Raw genomic sequence first — 15,994 nt, 5'->3', positions numbered from 1 at the left:
AAATTGGGTTTGGAGTATTTTTTCTCCATCTCTGCTGTTCTGCAGCACTAAATCTTTTGGCCAATGTTCATCAGAAGATGAGAGGAGAGAGGAACGGGGCAGAAGTTCACATTCAAGAAGGTAAAGTACTTGAATGTCCTGATGGCATGTTCTTCTTCTGTCTTTAACTTACCTGCTTATAATAATGACAAAATTGTTGGGCTCTTCAGATAAAAATCTGTTCCAAGCTCTTGGAAAGAACCTGTTTTTATCACTATAATTGCTTCCAGTGGGACTAAGCTTTAGTAAAGGTAAGTCTTCACATCACCAGGGATTAATTAGGACAAAGTGCAAAGGAAAGAGAAGTAGAATGAAAATTGTTCTGATTATTCTTAATCCTGTATTATCTAAGGAGGATTTTTTTTTTTTGTTAGCTATCATATTTCCAAATGTAGGTGGACTATCCTGTGTCCAAGCTCTGAGTGAGAAGAAATAGGAAAACACTGCTGTAGAGAACCAGAAAAACAGCATAGTTTTTGTGAGAAACCTCAGCCATTTCACTTTTATTGGGATCATGAAATCTCTCTGTAATTAGGTGACAAGCTTGTAGTGCTCCCACACCCATCTCTGCAGGAGTTCCTTGCATTAGTGTGCAGAGGCACAGCTTAAGCTGCCAATAGGAAGAGACCATCCTTGGTTTATTTTTCTTGGGGCTTGTGCACTACACAAGCTTTCTATCTGACCTTTGCATTTTCTTCTGAGGACAAGGGCTTGAAATCTGCAGGATAACCAGGAGTACCCAACATGGCTCTGGAGAAAACCTACACTGCTTTTGAGCGCCAGGAGTGGTAAACATCTGGGGATCATTTGAAACTGGAGCTGCTCACTGGCAATGGAAGACATGAAAGAAGCAGTCAATGTTTCTTTTCTGGGTTGGGAATTGATCTTTATCACCACTTTCCTTAACCTGTATTAATAACAATCACCAGGGACAGGAGAAGCATGCAGACTTTAAAAGGCAGCAGTAGTTGCCCTAGGTTATGGAAGTAAAGGAGGAATTTGGATCTGAATTTTTCTTGTTTTCTATCCAGAAGTAGGAACCTCTTTTGTTGGAAGTAATTTTTGTGAGAAATTTGACTGCAGCTTCTGAGGATACATAAAAATAAATCAAGTTAACAAGAAGAAGAAAATAAAAATCCCTCCTATAAGACCTCAGAAAATTATTTCTACCCTATACTTAAAAGAACTGTAAATTTTTTCTGGGTTTTTTTTTGCCAGGCCTTTCAATTTTTAATTTAAGGTAGAAGTATATGAGAAGGTAGTTCTTCCTTCCTATAACATTTGTTCTAATATTTTCTATAACCTTTGTTGAATTACTGCCTTTACCATGGGCCAAGATGTTTCAGAAGCTGTTCCATCTGCCACTCAGAATATTCCACTCCCAGCAGTAGAATGAAGCCTTTCTAGCCTTTTCTTTTAATGCAGAGCCACAAGATTGAAGGGAATGGGAATTTTTTTTAGGGGTGTAAATGAAAGTTGACCCCTAAAATGAGGTGCTGCTTTTGCTGATGTAGTGGAATAATGCAAGTACCAGTTTAAAATTTTACAAGTTCCTCTAGCTGAACAGGAACTAAAACATTGCCATCTCAACAACCTAGCACTCTCCACAGGTCTCTATGCACCTTGGAGATATTGGCTTAAAAGAATTTTACTTTTCTTAACTTTGAGAAGGTAGTAATAAACAGATATAAAAAGCAATGCAAGATATTCATGATGGGGGAGGTTTTTTAAACTTTTCTTGACTATTTTAATATGAACTTTTTCTGCACAACTATGACAGGGCAGATTTCCAAAGCAGCATACTTGAGTCTTGCTGCTGTTAGATATTAATGGTTGAATCCCCTGTGATGCTTTGAAAGGATACACTTGTATGGATAATCAAATAGTTACATTCCTTGTTCACAGATTGGGCTTTTTTGAGGAACAGAACTATAAAACATTGCTTCCCCTAAGACAGAAACAAGGAACACATCCATCCTTCCTTCCTTCCGCCACTTCCGCCACTTCCGCCACTTCCTTCCGCCACTTCCTTCCGCCACTTCCTTCCTTCCGCCACTTCCTTCCTTCCTTCCGCCACTTCCTTCCGCCACTTCCTTCCTTCCTTCCGCCACTTCCTTCCGCCACTTCCTTCCTTCCGCCACTTCCTTCCCCACTTCTCTTCCTTCCTTCCTTCCTTCCTTCCTTCCTTCCTTCCCCCTTCCTTCCTCCTTCCTTCCTTCCTTCCTCCTTCCTTCCGCCACTTCCCCTTCCGCCACTTCGCCACTTCCCACTTCCGTCACTTCCGCACTTCGCCACTTCGCCTTCCTTCGCTTCCTTCCTTCCTTCCTTCTTCCTTCCTTCCTTCTTCCTTCCTTCCTTCTTCCTTCTTCCTTCTTCCTTCCTTCCTTCGCCCCTTCCGCCCTTCCGCCCCTTCCTCTTCCTCTTCCTTCCGCCACTTCCTTCCTTCCGCCACTTCCTTCCTTCCGCCACTTCCTTCCTTCCGCACTTCCTTCCGCCCTTCCCGCCACTTCTTCCTTCCTTCCTTCGCCACTTCCTTCCGCCACTTCTCCTTCGCCACTTCCTTCCTTCCTTCGCCACTTCCTTCCTTCCGCCACTTCCTTCCGCCACTTCCTTCCTTCCTTCCCTTCTCCGCCACTTCCTTCCGCCACTTCCTTCCGCCACTTCCTTGCCACTTCCTTCGCACTTCTCGCCACTTCCTTCGCCACTTCCTTCCTTCCTTCCGCCACTTCTTCCTTCCGCCATCCTTCACTTCCTTCCTTCCTTCGCCACTTCCTTCCGCCACTTCCTTCCGCCACTTCCTTCCTTCCTTCCGCCACTTCCTTCCGCCACTTCTTCCTTCCGCCACTTCCTTCCTTCCTTCCGCCACTTCCTTCGCCACTTCTTCCGCCACTTCCTTCCCTCTTCCTTCCTTCCTTCCTCTTCTTCCTTCCTTCCTTCTTCCTTCCTTCCTCTTCCTTCCTCCTTCCTTCCTTCCTTCCTTCCTTCTTCCTTCCTTCCTTCCTCTCTTCCTTCCGCCATCCTTCCTTGCACTTCCTTCGCACTTCCTTCCGCCACTTCCTTCCGCCACTTCCTTCCGCCACTTCTTCTTCCTTCCGCCACTTCCTTCCGCCACTTCTCTCTCCGCCACTTCTTCCGCACTTCCTTCCGCACTTCCTTCCTTCTTCCGCCACTTCCTTCCTTCCTTCCGCCACTTCCTTCCTTCGCCATTCTTCCGCATTCCTTCCTTCGCCACTTCTTCGCCTTCCTTCCGCCACTTCCTTCCTTCCGCCACTTCTCTTCCTTCCGCCTTCTTCTTCCCCCTTCTTCCTCCTCCTCCCCCTCCCTCCTTCCTCCCTTCCTCCCTTCCTTCCTTTCCTCCCTTCCTTCCTTCCTTTCCTCCCTTCCTTTCCTTCCTTCCTTTCCTTCCTTCCTTTCCTTCCTTCCTTTCCTTTGTTGCACCTGCAAAGAATGCCAGAATCCCAGCTGATACAACCTGAGTTTCAGGGCAGTCCTTATGTAGATCACAGGTGGCCTGCTTCCTGTCCCCTGCAGGCATCACCCTGATTTAAAGAGGACACTGGTGCATCTCTGCTGAAGGACAAAGTGCTTGCAGAGTTAGATCCTTCCTCCTCTTTACTGGGTCACATGTGGGTGAGGGATCTCTGAAGTGCTCCATTATTGTGGAAGGCAGTTTAATGACTGCACACTGTAAAAGTTCAAGCAATTATATGTAATGCATGATGAACAATACGACTTCCAAATGTTGACATGTAATGCATGTCAGATTCCAGTTGGAAAACAAAACAAGCCCCTCAAGGTTGCAGTCTGCTCTTTAGAAGAGCCACATGTTGTAACCTCAGAACCTCAAAATATCAGCTGTTTTCTGTGCATGATGAGAGCAGTGGAATCTGTGCCATGTTCTGTCCTTTGTTCCCTGGAATCTGGCTGCAGTAATGATCAGATGTGTGCTTCTGCCAAGTGCAGTTGGTGTTTGGTCCACGTTCAGACCAGTGAATTGATCTGTGCTTTTTTTTTTTCCTCATGGCATATCTCATTATGACATAATTTTTGTACAGGGCCTAACAAAGATAAATATGTTAATAGGGAATGATATTTTCTAAAATTAATCTGTGCTTGCTCTTTTATTACTTTCAGGCAATATGAAACTACCTATAGACACCAAATGAGGTCAAGGACCATTGTACTTTCATACTGGTGTCCTTTTGTGAGGCATTTAAAATCAAAATACTCTGGCACATAAAGGAAGCAGATTTACATCTTCCTAGAAAGAAGAGCAGAAGTGACCAGTCACTGTTGCCAGGAGCATTCTGCCTTTTTCAGAAGAACTTCTCAAGGAGCCCAGGTACTCTCATTTGAGTCCTTCAGCACAGATTCCACATCCCACACAAATTTCCTATCCTATTTTATGTGTGTCTGTTTCTGCATTCTTACCCACTGCTGGTGCCTTCTTTATTATACAATGTGCTAATTTTTTATTATTATCAGACTGTGGGTGTAAGTTACCATGGTAAACTGAGCCTGAGCCCTTGAGGAAGGGCTTCCCTGTTTCTTCTGGCTCATCTCTTCCTTCCATCCAGGCAATGGCCCACAGGAAGCAGGTGGGGTTAATTAAAGGCAAGGAAAGCAGCTGCCTCAACTGTCTGGCCCTGATCTCTTTGTACTCATGAGTTTTACACCAGCTCAGTCAAGGAAAAGTTCCAAGTAAGTATCATTAGACATTAAAAGGACAATGGGAAAGCCTGGTTGAACCACTCAGATGTCTCCAGCCGGATGTCTCAGAATTACTGCTTTGCAGGTGAACCTGTTTGTATGAGAAATACATCCTCAGGCTCTCCAGATTTGAATTTTCTCAAAATGTGTTAACTGTTGAGGATTGCAATATTTCTTGAAAAGCTTATATGAAAGGTTTGGATTTGGTTTTTTTCTGCACTTACAGAAATGTAATAATCTGTCCTGCAAATCAGCTTCCTGGGAGCCTTACAGCTATTCAGGTTAGTTTCATGTTAGTTCTGTGGAATATTGCCATCAGATAAACAGACCAACAATACTGAAACAAGGCATTTGAATATGGTATGTGAAAACAAAACATTTTATATATTCCAATAAAATTCTATGCATGTAATTTTATTTAATAGAACATTATTGTGATTTTAGGTAAAGGTGTCCAATAGGGTGAAGGAAAGGCTTGAAAGTGTTTTTATTTTACTGTTTGCTTATGGTGTGATTGGTATACATTGCTTTTGTTGGTTTAATAACAAGTGTGAGAAGAGGCAAAGTACTGGGAGAATAATTTAAATTCAGCTCAGGAGAATTAGACACAGGAGAGCAACTTCAAGGTGTCTGGCACGTATTAGCATTTTATTTGATTGTAACAGAAATTTTGCATGTGTATTCATAAAACACATTTGTTGGGATTCCTTTTAAGTTTCACAGTTTGTTCTTGTTAAAACCTGTGGTAGGTCAGAATTAGTGCTGGCAATTTCCTTTACTAAGGACCTCAAATATACTCTTTTTAAACCCAAGTAGAGGCCTTTTAAGAAAGGGGCTTGAGGCTCTTCTAAGCAGCATTAAGACAGCGCACAGATCACCCAAGAAATGTAACTTAAAATTCTGTGTTTACATTTGTATGAAGAACTGCAATAAAATGTATTTGGTATTCATAGCCAAAACATGACATATTTATATGAGGTAGTCCTTGTACATCCATCTCAGTGTTATAGTGAGATTAAAAAAAAAAAAAAAAAAGTTGTGATTACAGGAATGCAGCAGAACCAGAATCAGATATTTTAAGAACCATTTAGCATCACTCTGGGTTTTCTGGCCAGTCTTTCTCCATTTTAACAGAGAGGAAGGAACATGATGATCCCTTTTTTTAAAGTAGGATTTCAGAGTTTATAAGCTGGTTGCTTGCTTTCTGTATTTAATGGTGTCCAACAGGGTGGTAGAAGGATTTGTCAGTGGTCTTGGCATGAATTTCAGGGATTTGTGCATCAGGGACCTCTCTGTGTAAAGCATTCATGTTCTCAGACACCTTGAAGGCATTTTCATGCTACAGAGTTATGTTACTGGAGATCTTCTAGCCACTTATGTCGGTTCATCATCACCTGTAGAGAAGTCTCAAGCTTTGATTTCTGAAGTATTTTCCTAAAATCTTGGAAAAAAGAAAAAATCTTGGACGGTAGCAGTATAGGAACAAGCTCTGAGGATTTCTCCGTGGTGATGGACACAGGGCTGTATTTTCCATCCCATGCTCCTGAGCCCCAGTGAATGTTCACAAAGGCCCCAGACTCAGAGCAGAGCAGGGACTAAAGGCATCAAAGGCCTTTTTGTCAGAATAAGGACAATGCTAGAAACCAACCTTGTGTTAACCTACCCAAGAACAGAGGACAAGAATTCTGAATGCCAAAATATAGAGAGATGTGTGAAAGGGAAAACTTTTACAAAAGTAGGCAGGCTGAATAAAACTATTTATCTTTAAGCCACACAAGTCATGGTAATTAAATTAGGTCAGGCTGGCTGTAAAGCTACAAAAAGCAGGCTGTAACTAATTTGGAAAGAGACAGAGAAGTCCTGAAAAGAAAACAGATTGACAGCCCCCTATTATTTTTTATCTAATCAAGACAACAAAATGTAAGAAAGAGAAAAAGAAAAAAAAGGAAAATAGAAAGGAATCTCATGTTGATTTATTAAGATTTTCTCTCAAACCATTAGGATAAACAAAAGCATGTAGTCGCATCTTTGATGTGTGAAGGTTTGCACATTGTTCTTAGTGCTAACTGAGGGTTACATGCATATTTTACCCTTGAAAAAAACAGAATAATTGAAGACCTTAAAGTTCAGAGAGTGGTGGAAACCCCAACAAAGAGCAACACAATCAGATCTTTATCAGTACAGTATCATTGCACTAATTCTTTCTGGGCATCCATATCATCTGCTGCTATATGAAGAGAAATCCTACATATCTGTGAAAAGAGACAAATAGACTTTTATTTAAAACCATGTCTGCATAAATCCCTCCTCCCAGTTTGTATAAACATCCTGTTTTGGAAATGGTTACAATTATTTGCTTTGAATTTGAAAGTGACAGGTTGTACAGAGTATGGGAAATAACATATTTGAACTTTAGGAAGGAATGGATCAGGACTTTATTTGTAATGTGGGTCCAGTATCATTAAACAAGGTTTAGAATAATATTTTGGTTGATTTCTAAAATAGTTTTCATTCTCCAAGGGGTTTGAAAAATTAGCATTCTGAGGCTGTCTGGAGGGTGCAAAGGAGTGTGTGAACAAAAAGGGGGAAGGGCACAGACAAAGACCCCAGCTTGGTTTGTGTTGGTGTTTAATAGCAAACAACCCTTTCCCACCCTGCTTCTCTTTTATGCTTGCTTTAGTTCTAAGGAACTTCCAAAGAATTTCCAGCAGCAGATGATGCTCAGCCACTACATTCATCTGAAATAAGAGACGAACTTTGCCCCGTGAAGAAAATATTTGAGGTTCCAACACAATTAAGGTTGCAAATTCTCTGTGAAAATGGAAATTCCTTCCCATTTCTCCAACAGGTCCCCGAGGGTGAAGTTTTGACCCCGGTGAAGTCAAGGGAACCTTCACTCTCTTTCATTAGGACAAGAGCCAACCCTCATCACATCTTACACTTGCAAGTGTGAAATGTGGAAAGGAGAAACTGTTTCCTTGGGTATTGCCATGAGGTAACACCTTTTCCAGACAATGAGAGACCCTTTGAGAGGTGATCAGGAAAGAGACACAAAAATGCAGGAAGTCAGAAATGGGGAACAGGCAGGGAAGCAGCAACACTGAGCATTTTCAGAGCTGAACTGGCACCACTCAGCAGGTTTGTTTCTGTTTGAGAGAAAATGGAGCTCTTGCTCTTTGACTTGAAGAACACTCAAAGCTCCTCATCACTTGAAAGTCAGAATTGAACAAAAAGTTGCAAAACTAATTAACAAAACTTTAGAGCATTGGCCCAGAATTTGGCCCAAACACAAGATCCCTTACTTGAAATCTTACTTAAGTAACATTTTTGTGTGCTTAATGTTTGAGGGAACATGGTCCAGCTTGGAATGTATCTGAGAAGGGCTGAAGAACAGCTGCCAGGTTCACTGTCTGCTAAAAATCAATAGCCAGAGCATAATATTGAATCAGACTTTTAAAGATAAACCACACAACCAGGTCTGAACTCCCAGGATTTCTGTAGAGCAGTTTATTGCTCTGTGCACTGTTCACGTGCAGGGAGTATGAACCAAGGGACTGCAATAAACCTGCTGAGTTTTGACAGATTTGCTTTTACTTCATTTTTATTGTATATAGGTAAAAGGAGGGGTGCCAGCCTGTTATGGATACAAGATCTACAGGATATGAACCATTATATCTCATGTTTTACTGTATTTCTTTAAAAACATCCCTCCTATTTAACAAGAAGCTGTTGTTTCAATTCTATTTTTTTCTATTTTCATCTAAAGATAAATTGAAGGTGGCACAGAGAAGAGCAACAGCCTTTAGAAGCCCTCTCCAAAAGCTGAGTTTGTGAAATACTTTCCAAACATCTGCAGGAACAGTGCTACATCACCCTTCCAGCAGCCTGGTTGAAAAGACTGTCCTTTAATCTAAACCACACTCCCTGGGATTTCTTGTAGTTAATTCTTCCTTTTTTACTTTTTTTAATATTGTGCCAGTGAGAAACTGCCTAGACTCTTCACCTCTGAGTCCTTTCCACCAATTCTTAGTCCTGGCATATTGCTGTACATTTTCATTGCATGGGGATCTCCTCAGACAAAGGAAAATTATGAAACTGTCAGATCAGATTTCATATATTGCTCTTGGCATTGCACTCACTAGACCTGGTACACAGTGAGTTTTGAAAGCCTCTGATCTTTTATAACCATTTCCAGTCTTAAACATACATTTCAAAGTTCCTCATCTGCAGTCAATGGGAATATAACTATGAAAGCTGAGGTAATTTGGGTATTTTCTTCCTGTGAAGACATAGAGAGTGATCCATTGCAGCCATAAATAATTTCCAATGTTTCATTATTTTTTCTGTTATACTTCTGATTGTTTTATTAAGACTCTGAATTTATTTCTTTCACTTTTGGGGGTTTTTTTTCTCTTTCCTGCTAGGGATATGTGCTGCTTTAGAACTTAAAATCAGGGTGCTGAGCTGTGCCTGTGGGAATGCACACTGAGTGGTGAGCTCTGCTGGGTCTGATGGTACCACAAAACAGACACATCAAGGACACAAAGTCCTTTCTCTGCTGCCAAGCTGCTGTGTCAGGCTGAAAGCCTCAGCACCTCAGGTATTAACCAGCCTAGGGGCTGGGAGGGATTTTTCTTCACTGTTGTGTTCACTTCAGAGAAATCAGCCAAACTGAAGATGTGCTGACCTCTTGAGACTGAACTAGAAGATCCCTTGACACAAAATCCTGTAAGTGTATTTATCCAGGGAGTCCAATTCAAAGGGCCAGACAGGATTCCCAGAGCTGAAAGCATGAGCCATGTCAGCTACAATCTAAATTAAGTGACAATGCTGACTGTGACAGAGGAGGAGACCAGACAGCAGTTCTGTGTTAGCTGTGGCACTGGGACTCAGCAGTTCCTTCTGAGACCAATCACACACAGCTTCCTTGGGAAAGAGGAGTGAGTTTGCTGGAACAGCTGGTGGAGATGACAGGTTATTCAGATATCTTTTTTGAATGCCAACAAAACAAAGGCATACTATCTTTAATGCTTGTGTTATAAACAACTTGCCTCCATTTCCAAATACCCTCCACCTTTCCTTCGCCCATATGAACACTTTAAACAGAGAGCTACTTTGTAAATCTCTCAAAAACTTCAGATTGCACTTTTCTTATCTGTTTAATTCATAGCCAAGTCACGGTAGAATATCTGTGTACCTTTGTTACAAATACACCAGACTTATGTTTGATTTATGCTGCCACTGTTTCTAAACCCATTCCTTAGTAGCCTTTCCATCCTGACTAGGAGATGAGTAACTTTCTTAGAAGGATTATTTTTATCCTTTCTGGTTTTCAGTTCCTTTCCATTTTTCTTGGCCATCTACTTGACTGCATAGCCTACTGCCCAGTTCCCTCTGCTTTCCAGAGCTCAGATGCAAGTCCTGCCTTGTCTGCATAACAAGAGTTGTCTCCTACCCGTGTTTCTTTCAACTGATCCTGTTATCAGCTCATAGCCTGGTATTTTTCAGTTTCAGGTGGAATATTCAGGTGCCATTCTGTATTTCAGTGCAGCTGCTTTCATTAGTGTTTAGAACAATCCTGGAATGGTGAGTAGAGTTTCCTTCACTTACTGTCTTCATCATGATGAGCTTTCCTACCTCTATTCACTGTTGGGTTTATTTTCAATCAGATGGCTGTTTCTTCTCTCCACACTGAAATACCATTGGTGTATTGGTGCTAAGTCTTGTAAGTTCAAGATTTTCTCCAGCCCAATGGTATACCAACTGTGTGGCTGCATTCAGTTGGGACATTATATATTGGGAATAAATCAGGGAATAAATCCTCATGGGTTCTCTTGAGAAGAGACTCTGATAGTCTCTTTGTTGTTTTAGAAAAATTCCAAATTTAGCTAAACTGTTTCTCCTCACTGCAAAGATATGTGTAATGTCTCTGAGGAAAGGACATAAAAATATTTTTCCATAATAAGGTTAGAGGATAATCCTGCATATGCTGGCTTTAACAACAAGCATAGAGAGGCCATTGCCTAGAGAAACTCTGCAACTCATTAGCTAGTTTTATCTTTCCTTCAAAGAAGGAAAAGCAAAAATCTGACTGATATACCCATCCAGTGCTCTCTGAAAAAAAGCAGCTCTGCAGCCAGACCATTCCTTCCCTCACAACAAAGCCAAACAAAGAGAAGTCATGCATTCATTTTTTTTCAAAGAAGAGAGCCTGTAATTTAAGTAAGAAATGTTTTAGATCTAGAAAATTGAATACTTTTTGCTTTTGGAAGGAACAAATCAGAACACCAAAGAAAGGACAGTGCACAGAAATATGGCAAGTTTATCAGTGAGTATAGTGTGGATGAAAGTAGTCATTAATTAATGAAAAGCAAGGGTTTTAGGGGAGGATTCAGGTGTTTAACAGTACCCCAAGCTTTGCTGTAAGTGTTGTAGGCAAAAAATTTGTGTGGTTTGCTCAGAGTGGTTCACCTGGTGACCAAGCACATGGGGAAGCTGCTGCACAGCACCAGGGCAGGATGGAGGTTATTGCAACCCTTCACTTCCTCCCCAGGCCAGGCCCTCCTCCACCCATTAGCTGGCATTTGGTTTCCTCTGCTCTCAGAAGAGATGGTCTGAAAAGGGCCTGCTGTGCTTCAAACCCTTGAGCAGGGCTGGAGCTTTGATCTCCTGACATTGAGCAAAGCAGGGCAGCCCAGAGCACTGAGGCATGGCTGTGGGGTGGCAGGGGCAGCACTGGGATCTGAGACTCCACCTCTGACTGTCAGGACTTCTGTCGTGCTATTGGCTGTAAAGGCAGAACTCAACTCCCAGGGAAATAAGATTCTCACAAAATTATCAGTGAACTGAAGGATATTTCCTTTTTAAACATCTTTTGGAAGTGCTCCACCACAGTTTAGGAAAAGGAGAAGGGAAAGTTACCTGGAAGAAAAGCTGAGCAACAAGGCACAGGGGAACACGTGGCCAGCACACCTTGCACTTTGAGCTGTTTTCAGCTGGAGCCTCAGGTGTGTGGCATGGATTCCAATGTCCTGGCAGTGAGTTGCTTGACCTTGGGATTCTCATACAGAATTCTCTTAAGTGCACAGTGAAAGGAAAGAAGCTTTTGTTGAAGTAAAATTCTGCTTTGCTTTGCTGTAGTGTTTTAAGACATTTTATCACTAGAGGTGGTCTTTAATATGCTCCTTAAGCTGTAACTCTTGGGATCACCTCATCCCTTGTACCTCTTCCTCTGAGCAGGAATGTTGGATCAGAGCACAGCTCAGCACTACATGCTCCACTAATAGAGGTCCAGTGGGAACCTTTGGCAGACACAAAAATCCTTTGGAAAACTGTGGGAATGCTGATGACCTGACAGTGATTTATATTATTGCATTAGAAACAGAAATAGTGTGGTAGGACCTTTCAGGATGAATAAAGCAAGGATTTGCCAGTAACTGTGCTGTGCAGCTTTCCAAACCACTAACCTGCTGGTTAGCCCAGGCCTCTATTTCATCCAAACCCTCATAAAAATTCATTGCAGATGGGCACTCAGAACCTTCAGGAAAATCCTTTGCTGTTGCAGCAGCATCTCTGCTTTATGATGGTCTCACAGTAACTTTCCCCCCTCCCTCCCCCAGCACCTGAGCAGTTGTGTGCAGCACCATGCTCGTGCCTAGGCAGGTGTTTATCACATCTGCCATCACAGAGCTAGCAGGTAGAGATTGACAGGGCCATTTAGTATGGGATAACGTGGAAAATAAACATGGAAAAACAGGACTAGCATGCACAAGTGTTTCGAAAACTGATTGGCATCCCATAATGAATAGCATGAGAATAAATGTTTTTACTAAAAAATGTTGAAAAGTATAAAATCTTCTAGTTTAAAAGCAAGCAGTAAAACAAGTGCAAGAGTTAACCAAGTATCTTATTCAGTTATACGTGTCCTGAATCAAGATTTAATGTGCAGAGACACATTAGTATGAGTTTAATATTATAACAATTTTCATTCATTAAGAGATTTTAGATACAAAGAGGTAATATCTTATCTCATAAGAGAATGCTTTTTGTTGTGTTGTTAAGGTATAAATGAAATAAGTTTTCCATGGCCTGTGAAGGGTGTTTTGTGCCTTGCTGGTGACAGGAGGTTAAAGACCAAGATAACCACTTCAGACTGGCTGCATACTTCAGTGTTTCCCCCCTTCACACTTGTTAAAACTTCATAGAGCCTCAGAACACATCCAGATGGACAGGAACTGTGACTGCCACTTAGGAAACCAGTATAATCCAGCACAATACACCAAGTAGGGTAAGTGGGAAGGAAAACAAGTTCTGAATAGAGGACCTCCTTGGAACATTGAATCAGCCATCAGACACACCAATTCTGTTTAGACAGGCCTGTTATACACACCCAAATGTTCTGCAAAACAAAGCACACCCCCATCCTTTCACCACTGCAGCTCCAAAACACTCCTGCCCAAGGGTGGTCTTCACCCTGCTTGAGGCAGTGCCTACATCTTTATTCACAAACTGAAGCATTGGTTTTCAGAAGTTTTTGGCAAAGCTGAGACACAAAAACCGTGTTCTTCCTCTCAAGGAATATCATATCTTGGCAGTTTGGTTTGGGTTTCACTTTTTCAAATACAGAAAAATATGAACAAATAGCACACAGTGGTGGCACACTTATCCACCAGTAGGTTGCCCTGCACAATGCTGCTTGTGTGACACCAGGATAAATAACATCACTGTAGCAGAGAACCTGCTCAAGAGAAAACTGTTATTATTTGAAGTTGTTCACTTGTGGGATAATGTCTGCTAAACACAATGGAAAGCAATATATAGTAACTTTCTGGATTTTTGTGCTGTACATATTTTTTTGCATACTGTATGCATGTATCCCAACAGGGTGATTAGATAATGAAGCCATGATGTAAGAAAAAAAAAACCCAAATCCTGGCAGATTTATAGCAGCTAAATCTCTATATGCATTCCTCATCCCCCTGGCAGGGTGCCTAATTTAACTGAAGCTAATTCCAGCACTGATTCCTACTTATGCACGTGTTGGCAGAGACAGATCTCAGTGCAGTGGACATTCTCAATCACTTTTTATTAGTCACATTTCACAAATTTCCAAGCAATAAAAAAACATTGGTTGGGAAATGGTGATTTGAATTTCTGGTATTTCATCGTGTCCTGCCTTCCTCCCTTTTGTTTCAGCTCCTGGCAGTCGAGTTCCCTGTTCCACTGGTGCAGCTGCTCAGTTACACGCCTGCTGCCCATGGTGAGTGTGCTGTGAAAATGCATCATGCCTCCTGCCACGTGGGAGAAGTAACGTGTTTTAGTTTGCTATTTTGCAGAAAACATTGTTTGCCATATGTCTCAACAGAGCCTGCTTCTCTTTTTCAAGAAATTGGCCAAGAAATTTAATTTGTGTTTTAGTCTTTTCTGCATCCTGACTAGAGATTGGCATGTGAATTATTTAATTAAGCTGTGAATATTGCTGGGTATTGCTAAGTTACACAAATACTGTGTCATTTAGCTATTTATGACTAACAAAACTAACAGTACAAAAAAACTAATTAAAAGCTAAATAATCTTGGAGACTTTTGACCAGCTGTTATATATCCATACAACACCATTCTGTTGAATAAGGGAGCTATTGTTGAGGCTTTTGACACAGAAAAGAAAAAAGATGGGAAAAAATTGTGATATTTTTCTTTTGGTTTTCCTCATGTCCAAAAGAAAGCTGCAGCCTGTGACATTTCAGCTGGGCCCGGGGTGAGGGAGCCACTGGCAGCTGCTCACACAGAAATGTGCTGAACAGGAACCACACCATAAACAAAAACACACTGGGCCTTCTGTGGGCAAAGCACAAGAGCAGAATATTAACCACAGAACCTGCCTAGGTAGAAATTCCTTTTGCTTGGGCATAGCAGATAACAAGGTTTTGTGCCTCTCTTTTTGGCATGTGTGGTGCCACAGACTCCCCAGGAACCTTCCTTCATTCTGCTGCTTAATGAGCTGATCTCTGGAGGGGCAGCTATTTACTGATTCACTGCTGGCTCACACCTTCAGCACATGATTGTCTCCCACAGTGGTCCAGGAAACTCACTGCACCTCAAACCACAAGCACTGGCAAGAATGCTCATGCAGCCATTGTGGGATTTCCTCACTGTGCTGCAGAAACGATTTAAAAATGGAATAATCCCTTCAAATGGCTTCAGCAGTAATGAGGGACTCAGGTACCTTAGAACAAACACAGTGTTGTAAACAATACTGTTTTAAACATCAGTACATGCAAAAAAGGATAGAAGTGATTTAAATGCCTGTCTCTTGTTTATGCCTTGGACTGTATGTACTTCACACCTCCTCATTTTTCAGGCTTACATCTTTGAATAGGAGGAGACCGCCATGTATAGGCTAAATGGTGAAATGCATTTCCTTCCCCATTCCTTCTGTCCAAACTCTTGGAGTTGTGGAAATGTTCAAACACTCCCTTAGTGAATTATGGCTGTAAGAGAAAGAGACTTTATGACTTGGCTCCTCCCTGTAGTTTGTGTCCTAATTTTTCAAGTCTTGATTTAAGTTTGACTGGCTTTTTATCCAGAAATGCCTCATTTAAGGTCAGCTACCTTCTAAACTTACCCTGTTGCCAAAATAACCCGAAGATGGCTTTCTTAGAAAGACATCAGCAATTAAGAGATCAATTTTAAAATACTTGTTTTTCCTTGTTATTCTTTTCAGTAAATTTTCTTCATGAATCAAAAAGTAGCAAGAGATGAAGAACTGTTGGAAGTATTGAGCTAACCAAGCATGCTCGAGGGAATGAGGAGACCATTAAAAGGTAACATTGGAAAAGCTTTGCTTGACACAGAGTATAGACACAGACCAATGAAAATAACAAATTTGTATATGCAGTACTGTTCTGTAACAAGATTCTGAGTAAGTCAAGGGTGAAGCTGAAGTCATAATTGGTGTCAGTTTTCCAGGTGAAAGAGAAGGATTCAGGACTAATGAAAAGATTGGTTAGTTTTGTCTCCATCATCAAACTACAAGGATAAAAAATTAGGACAGAGAGGAGAGGTTTTCAGGAACCACAGCTACTCAGGAAGCTTCCTGTCCTTTCTCTTTCACAGGCTCTTCCTTTCAGGTCCATTTGGACAAACATCAGTCAGTCTCCTTTAGTCTGTTTTGGTGATGTTCTGTGGGCTTCCAGCTTATTTCTGCATAACCTGAAATGTCTGTATTTGCATCCCAAGCTGCCCAA

The 15,994-nt window shown here is 41.5% G+C and overlaps 1 long non-coding RNA gene across 1 annotated transcript; it reads left to right on the top strand.

Annotated features, from left to right (window-relative positions):
* Nucleotides 1–9,119: 9,119 nt before the first annotated feature.
* On the top strand, nucleotides 9,120–15,590 carry LOC135446994 (uncharacterized). The gene is made up of 4 exons (XR_010439963.1): nucleotides 9,120–9,349; nucleotides 10,258–10,335; nucleotides 13,945–14,008; nucleotides 15,472–15,590. It is a non-coding gene; the product is annotated as an uncharacterized LOC135446994 (long non-coding RNA).
* The last annotated feature ends 404 nt before the right edge of the window (nucleotides 15,591–15,994 follow it).

This window comes from Zonotrichia leucophrys, chromosome 4 (assembly GCF_028769735.1).
Source record: "Zonotrichia leucophrys gambelii isolate GWCS_2022_RI chromosome 4, RI_Zleu_2.0, whole genome shotgun sequence".
In the NCBI taxonomy this organism is placed as follows: domain Eukaryota; kingdom Metazoa; phylum Chordata; class Aves; order Passeriformes; family Passerellidae; genus Zonotrichia; species Zonotrichia leucophrys.
This window is presented reverse-complemented; position numbering and strand designations above follow the sequence as displayed.